General features: G+C 42.3%; 1 long non-coding RNA gene across 7 annotated transcripts; it reads left to right on the forward strand.

Moving 5' to 3' along the window:
* Positions 1–891: 891 nt before the first annotated feature.
* LOC123045322 (uncharacterized) lies at positions 892–5,917 on the forward strand. Of its 7 annotated transcripts, none has more exons than XR_006421297.1 (4): positions 892–1,346; positions 1,477–3,505; positions 4,101–5,144; positions 5,254–5,917. It is a non-coding gene; the product is annotated as an uncharacterized lncRNA (long non-coding RNA). The 7 variants fall into 7 exon arrangements; XR_006421295.1 differs by having other exon boundaries at positions 894–1,346; positions 1,477–4,586; positions 4,859–5,144; XR_006421298.1 differs by having other exon boundaries at positions 894–1,346; positions 1,477–3,074; positions 3,425–5,144.
* Positions 5,918–7,489: the final 1,572 nt, after the last annotated feature.

The following is a 7,489-nucleotide window of genomic DNA, read 5'->3' on the forward strand; positions in this document are numbered from 1 at the left end:
TACTTTTAGGTACAATGGTTGTCTTCTACCTGTACTTCTTGATATCAAAATTATTTCTAAATTTGAAGATGTATGTTCGTCTATCATCCAGAAAAGCTTCACCCAGATTCTGTGCACAGTGAAGGTCTTGGCACTAGAATCTATTGGCCCCAACCTGGACCAAGTTGTCAGTTTCCTGAGATACTTTACATGCCTAAAGAAGCTGTATATCGAGGTGATGCTCCTTTCCTGTTAAATTTTAACCATAAGAGAGCTTAATTTTTGACACCTTTTCCCATGTTTACAATGACAATGTACTACGATTTCTGAAGGAATTTTGGAGGATTTCAAGACACACACCCCCACCCCGCCCCCACCCCATATTGGTTGCTTGATTCATATGGTTACAATTCATAAGCATTTCTCCTTTGGATTTATCTGTACTAGTTTTCCTAGGGAATTTTTCATCCACTCCAACCTTTTGTGAAGAAGGCTACATTTTTCTAGATTGTAATCAAATATCCATGTTAATCATGTCAGATCGAAGATGGCACGTTGGTGCATTTTAATTCTACAAACCAAATAGGCACTAGCATGTAGGCATGTAGTAGTGTTCAAACTGCACGTAGGCACTAGCATGTTCTCTTATTTTGCAGATAATAATAGGCCCGTTGGTGGATAATGTGATACAATATAACAACAATCACATCGAATGCCCAGATCTTCATCTACTATCTACTACCACTATAAAAGAAAGAGAGATGGCAGATTCAAACAATCTAACCCATCCATATACAAGATCTAATGGTCTCTAATCCTCTGGTGTTTAACACTGCAAACCACACAGTATTAAGCCACCAATCTATTGATCGCTAACCCTGACGGCCGTTCGAAAAAGAAAAAAACTGCCAACAACACCCGCACGACCTCTCACCCACAAGCCCGCACGCCCTCTCGCCCACTCCCCTCCTCCTCCCATCCGACGCCACAGCATGGGCGGGCCGCCCGTTCGATGATCCTCCCGCAGCCTCCCGCGCGGTTTGCTGCCCCGCCGCTCAAGGTCCTCCCGCAGCCTCCGCCGCTGATCCTCCCATGCGGTTCACCGCCCTGCCGCCGCCTGGTCCTCCCACAGCCGCCACCTCTACTGCCGCTCCATGGATGGGAGTTAATCGGAGGAGAAGGAAATCCCCGTCCCTGCGTATGAGCCCCCGCCACCCACCACAATGGCTCGACCGCCCAGCGGCGCGCTGCCCCGCGGCGCCCGACCAGTTCGGCTCTCGCGGCTGGTGGACGCGCCCTTGCTGTTGCCGACGTGCAATGCCGGCTCGCTGTGCTGCACTGGCCCTCCCAAGCATCTTCTGTCAATGGTATAACTCATGTTCCCGTCTATTTTCTCTTTGAATTTTATTTTGTGACGGTCAGGACTTGCAAAGCCAAGAACATGTTGATTGACATGCCAATTGGAGATGATTTGAGGACTTCTTACGTGTTTGGTAGAAGGACATGAGAGGCCAAGGATTTTCCATTGGGACATTAGGACATGCTCCTCCATCTCCTCCGTTGGACGACATCCAACATCGCTAGGTAAATTCCAGTTTTTGCAAATTCTGGTTCTTGATTTTTAAAACTGGATGGCACCCAACCCCTCTATTGTTCTACTTCTACTTAAATCTGATTTGGTTGTTCAGTTCACGCACTTACAAGCTGATGAAAAAATGGAAATGAAGAAGAAGAAAAGAATAATAGCAATATTATCATATGCGAGGTTCACTTTTAAACTTGGTTCCTAACCAATATTCTCTTCATAATTCTGCCGAGAGATTCACACAGTCATTCATATTACGAATATACTCCCTCCATTCCAAAATGGATGACCCAACTTTATACTAACTTTTTACTAAGTTAGTACAAAATTGAGTCATCTATTTTAGAACGGAGGGAGTAGTTCATAAGCAGTATTCTCTTTTATCTAATTATATCAACAGAAAGGAGTAATCTTAACTGAATTGATTCTATGTTAACAATCTAACAGACATCTTGGATGTGTGAATGCTTTCTTCAGTCTGATAAGGAACCAATAACTCATGGTATACTAGGATTTTCTCCATACTTTAGCACTTCCGCACTGAGAATAAAGCAAGTACTTTCACAACAAAGGTTGTTACCTCCAGGGTTTTTTGCCACCTATAATCCTTTCAGCATTAGGGACTGCCCAATTGGTTCTGGACAATACAACAAAAGAAATGTGCAAGAGAGCTTTATGCCCACAAATAATATTTCAGGCTGCTCCTTTTTAATGACAGAGATTCACACTGCCATTCACAGAATGAATATAGTTCCTAAGAAGTATGCTCTTTTATCTAATTATATGTACATCAATTAATAAGCATTGTCTGAATAGACGAATGCTAGCCACAACCTTGCAAGGACACCACCGTGCCTTGGAAACACACTTTCAGGCTTGCCTCTCACTCCCTACGCAACCACTCTCAAGTGGATGTTATTATTGTGGTTACTCCATGGAGTAGACTGCTAGAACCTTCTTGTTGTTATTACTCCATGTAATAATATGACCTTTGCATTGAACCATTTCTCCTAAAAACACCACACCGTCCTTTTGTTGTGTAGTCTCATTTGGTTTCTTTGTGCAACATTGCCTATTCAAGCATTGGCAAGTGCAATCAATGAGGAAAATTTAGCTGATCTGAAGGACCAATTTGATACAATTGATGATAAAAGTGGACCAATTACTGTATTGAAGAAACGCAACATGTAAGATTTAGAGTACTTTCACATGATAATGTTTTGCGCCAGTACTAGATGGCCCTGATGATCTTTGTATGTTTCGGTGGGCCCTTGTGAAGGATCTTCACACTAAAGGCTCCTCATGTTCTCAAGATTATTCAAGCAGTAAGCTGTGAGATGGATTTCTTTTTGGTTTCCCTTTTGTTTCATAGAAAGCAACTGACTCTATGCTATATGGTTTCCCTTTTGTTGTTGAGCAAGCAACTAACTGTATCTCTCAAGCAATTTACTCATACGTTTGATTGGAAAGAGACAACAACCATTTGTTCTGCGACACTACTATCTGACAGGTACTCAGTATTATACTAATCGTCAATGCGATAGAAGTGTTCATCCATGAATAATGAGACCGAAGCCCATTTTAGGTTATGAGACTTTGTCCCGATTCCAGAGATGTACTAAATTCCGTAGTTTGTTGTATGACACTACTATCTAAGAAGCAGATTTTTTTGACACTTACTTAAGTGTATTGGATTTGGTAAACTAATTAGCCCTATTTGTCAGTTTGTGGTGTGCGATTCTAATGTGCGCTTTTGCTGTTGTTGTCATTATCCTCAAGAGATCATTCAAATTTTGGATTCATGGATTGCTAGAATAGATGATTTGTGAATCCAATGTGTTCTTTTGCTGTTGTTGTTAGGTTGTTGATTCATCTAGGGTGTACTGAGTATACATATCGTGTTTATCTCGCGTGCCTTCTTAGGAAAATCCTATACTCAAGGTAAGCCATTCTTTATTTACATTTAATTTGTTTCTTCCTGCTACTTGTACAATTTGCTACATATATCTTTTGACTACTTTCCTGAATTTTAGATCCTATTTGCACCGTTACCTGCATTTTGTATTCAAAACCATCTGCTAATTAAGTGTAGAAAAAGTAATTGCAAGTTCTGTTTGTTGACTGTGTCGTGGTAGCTTCAGGCATTTAGTTGTACACTGCCAAAGTAGGCAAAGAAATGTAGGTCCGATTAAGTGATCAGCATGCATGCATGAGCTACATACTATTATTCAGGGATGCAGTCTGACAGTAGTAACTTCATTTGCTTAGATGCTCACGGTATTGCAGAGAATGGCTCATTTTTCAGCCCAATTGTGACACATATCATACCAGGCCAAAGTACTTTCCTTTTAGATTTATTATTCCACAGGTCCATAATGCCCATCATCAGTAAGTTAATCAAGATAAGTTTACATGCATGTACTGAACAAACAAAACTCCGAGAGCAACCAATTCTGTGAAACTTGTTGCCTCTCTTTTCTGTGTCGTCTAAATGTATCTTGTATATCTGATCACCGAGTTTTTTTCCCTATACTAGGTATCATCCAAAGGGGTGACATACTTTCTCGCAGGGGCGGAGGCAGAGGGTGGACAGGGTGGTCCGCGGCCCACCCTGGAATTTCAGACTAGGCTATATACACCCAGGCAGCATGTTGAGATGACCAAAGAAAAATAAGCCCAATTACATATTTGACCCTCGTACACAGCACACACACCACATGGTTCTTTCTGGTTGGTTCGCATCCCCGTCTCCCCGACACCCACCCACTCAGCCGTCCCATCCCCGCTGCCTCGTTTTTTGTCGCTGGTCGCTGGTCGTCGCCCAGGAGGCATCCCGCTCTCGCCTCCTTTCCGCCCGCGCCAACCGCGCCCCCTGTGAACTGTGGCGGCCCTGCCCTGCGCGGCTTCGCCGGTACCCCCGGCCGCCTGGCACACCTACAAAGACGATGGCAGCCGCCAAGTCACCAGTCCGGTGGCGTTAAATTAGCAACCTGTGTTCCAGCCCCAGTTAACCCGATTTGAGGTATCGGGATACCCAATTTCCATTCCCGATTTTTGATTTAGGTTTTTTTGCTATGATATGCTATCCAGTACATGAACCGAACACATACATAATTTTGCACATCATTTATGCCCAAATTATCCTTAATGATTGAGAATAAATTCTTATTGCAGAATTCTTGCAAAACTGAGAATTTAAGTATTTGGAAGACCATATTGATATATTTATATGTGGTCTTGGTAATTATTTTGAACGTTCACATGTCATATTTGTTGTCAAATTTATTTTTTTAGGACCACCCTGATTTCAAATCCTAGATCCGCCACTACTTTCTCGGATTCCTCAAGCAACAGATGTAGTGTTGTCAGTCTCTGAAGATGTGAATCCGTCTGCTCCTAGGCAACAACAGAGGGATGATTGGGATATACTAAAAGCCACAGTATATTGAGGCTTAGTGGAGTCAGTCACCAGCCTCTCCGTTGTTTGAACAACAGCATCAAGCGGCGCCAAAACATGTCAGTTACTTCCATCTTGGGCATAGCCAACCTTATTGGTGGACCGACTCTCATTTTTCAGAATGTAACAAACTTCTCTCCTGTGTGAATTTTCAAATTATTTTACTGAACATTATGAAAAACTCAAACCCAAAACTACAAAAACTAACATATCATTTTCTTGTGGATACCAGATTGCTGATCAGAGAGACATCCGAGACATGAACGAGGGAAAAATGAGAACGTCGGCCACTATTGGCTCAAGCTCAGGAGGTGGTCGAAAGCCCGGCTCCACATGGTCCTAGCACTACTGTCACACATGGTCTTTGGGTCACTTCCACCAGTGCTCTGCGGGTTGTCGTTCCGTGAGAGCAATGACGGGGAGAACAAGATGATGAATGTCGCCGATGCTTCGCTCGCCTGCATCGCGCTGCTTGCGCTCGGGACGTGCATGTCCACAGAAGAGCCATGCCATACTTCAAGACTCTAATTTACTACCTGACCATCGCCGTGAGCTTGTCCCGGATATTGTACGTTGCCGGTGTGCTGATCACAAGGCTTCTCAAACACTTTGGCACCATCGATCTAGGTGGTGGATTGGCTCCTCATGCTTCTCTAGGCTTGTTGTTCTCTCATTTAGGTCGTGCACATACGTCTGCCTAGGCCTCAATCTGATGGCTTAAGTTCCTCGGAGCACTGATGGTATACAAAGAGAAGACATGTGTGAGTTCAAGAGAAAGTGCATGAAGAAACATCTGAATCTCTTTGAGTTGCTACCTACTATTTTGTTGAAATTCTGGTGTACATACTATCATTTATGTCAAAATGTGTGATCTTGGTCAGTCGAGTTCATCTGTATCATGGAATATTACTATTAGTTACTCCCTCCGTTCCAAAATAGATGACCCAACTTTTTACTAAAGTTAGTATAAAGTTAGGTCATCTATTTTGGAACGGAGGGAGTATTCTAGAGCAGGAAAAATAACAATTCCAGTCTTCCCTTCCTTTTTTCTGAGGAAAAAGATGCCATTCTTTGCAAGATTTTGCGAAGAAATCAGCCTGTTTGCTTCCTATCACATTATGATCAATAGCTAATGTTGTGTTTTGTTTTAAAAACACGTTAATTTGTAGACACCTGAAGTTTCTGTATTCTGTGATATAACATTTTGCATCAAATTCTTACATTTTCCACTTTTACTTTTTTCTCATCCGAAGAAAAGTAAGTCCTGAAACTCTTGGCGAAGTTTCCCAACCTGACGCTAAAAAATATGGGAGGAAACTGGTGCCTAAATCTAATTGCTCTTGAGCATCTTTTAATAAAAAAATTCACCTTGGATTAGACAAAATCCTTTTGCATCCTAAACAACTATTCGCTTCCCCATCGACTCAGCTCACAAAGCGATAAAAAGAAGACCAACATAGCTTGCCTGGCATAGCTTCGTCAGGCTTTGATCAAGAGAACCAGGATAGTTTTTTTCTAATATCTCTCAAACATAGTCGGTCTACTCATGGTTGATACAAAGTGATAACAAATATGTTCATTGCATTTTATTACATTTTTGTTTATTTTACTGATATGTTTTTGAAGGGGAGCCTTGGCGCAGTGGTAAAGTTGTTGCCTTGTGACCATGAGGTCACGGGTTCAAGTCCTGGAAACAGCCTCTTACAGAAATGTAGGGAAAGGCTGCGTACAATAGACCCAAAGTGGTCGGACCCTTCCCCAGACCTTGCGCAAGCGGGAGCTACATGCACTGGGGCTGCCCCCCCTACTGATATGTTTTTATTCTAGGGTGACCTTCGATTTTTTCACATAATTATTATAGTTTTAAATAGTGGGCTACGCCAAATAGCGACGGTCTTCAAAATTAGCCACACCATGGCTATAATCGACTATTTCATAACTTTACTTGATATATGTGCATGAATGTCATCCTGCTCAAACCGCTATAGCGGGGCTATATCGATGGTATAGCCGGCTATCTAAAACTTTGATTACCTAAAAAAATCGAAAACTTTGATAATAATACGTGTTGCATGTGCAAGCTTACTAGTCTCTCAAAAGTTACTTTGAACTCCTACCAAGGGACCTTACCGGAGATTATATTCGCCAGGTTCTTTGTTGCAAAAGCAAGGGTGCTGAAGGTAATGAAGGTTGAACATGCATTTATGTAGAACATATGAATGGTTTGTTGATCAGAGCCGACAGCTACTGCAGAATGGAAGAGGCTCCAACAAGCTAAACTTTCGTATTGGATCTGCATATGACAGAGTAATTGGAAGTCATTGTGTCAACCCTATACATGACTTGTCAGCGGCTGATCCCTTTGCAGAAATGACGAGGTTTCGAAACCGGCCTTGGTATTATTAGTTTGAACCTCTCTTATATCCATGTTCAGCTCATCAGCACGGGCGTTTGCAGCTGAATGAGCT

This window comes from Triticum aestivum, chromosome 2B, assembly GCF_018294505.1.
Source record: "Triticum aestivum cultivar Chinese Spring chromosome 2B, IWGSC CS RefSeq v2.1, whole genome shotgun sequence".
Lineage (NCBI taxonomy): Eukaryota > Viridiplantae > Streptophyta > Magnoliopsida > Poales > Poaceae > Triticum > Triticum aestivum.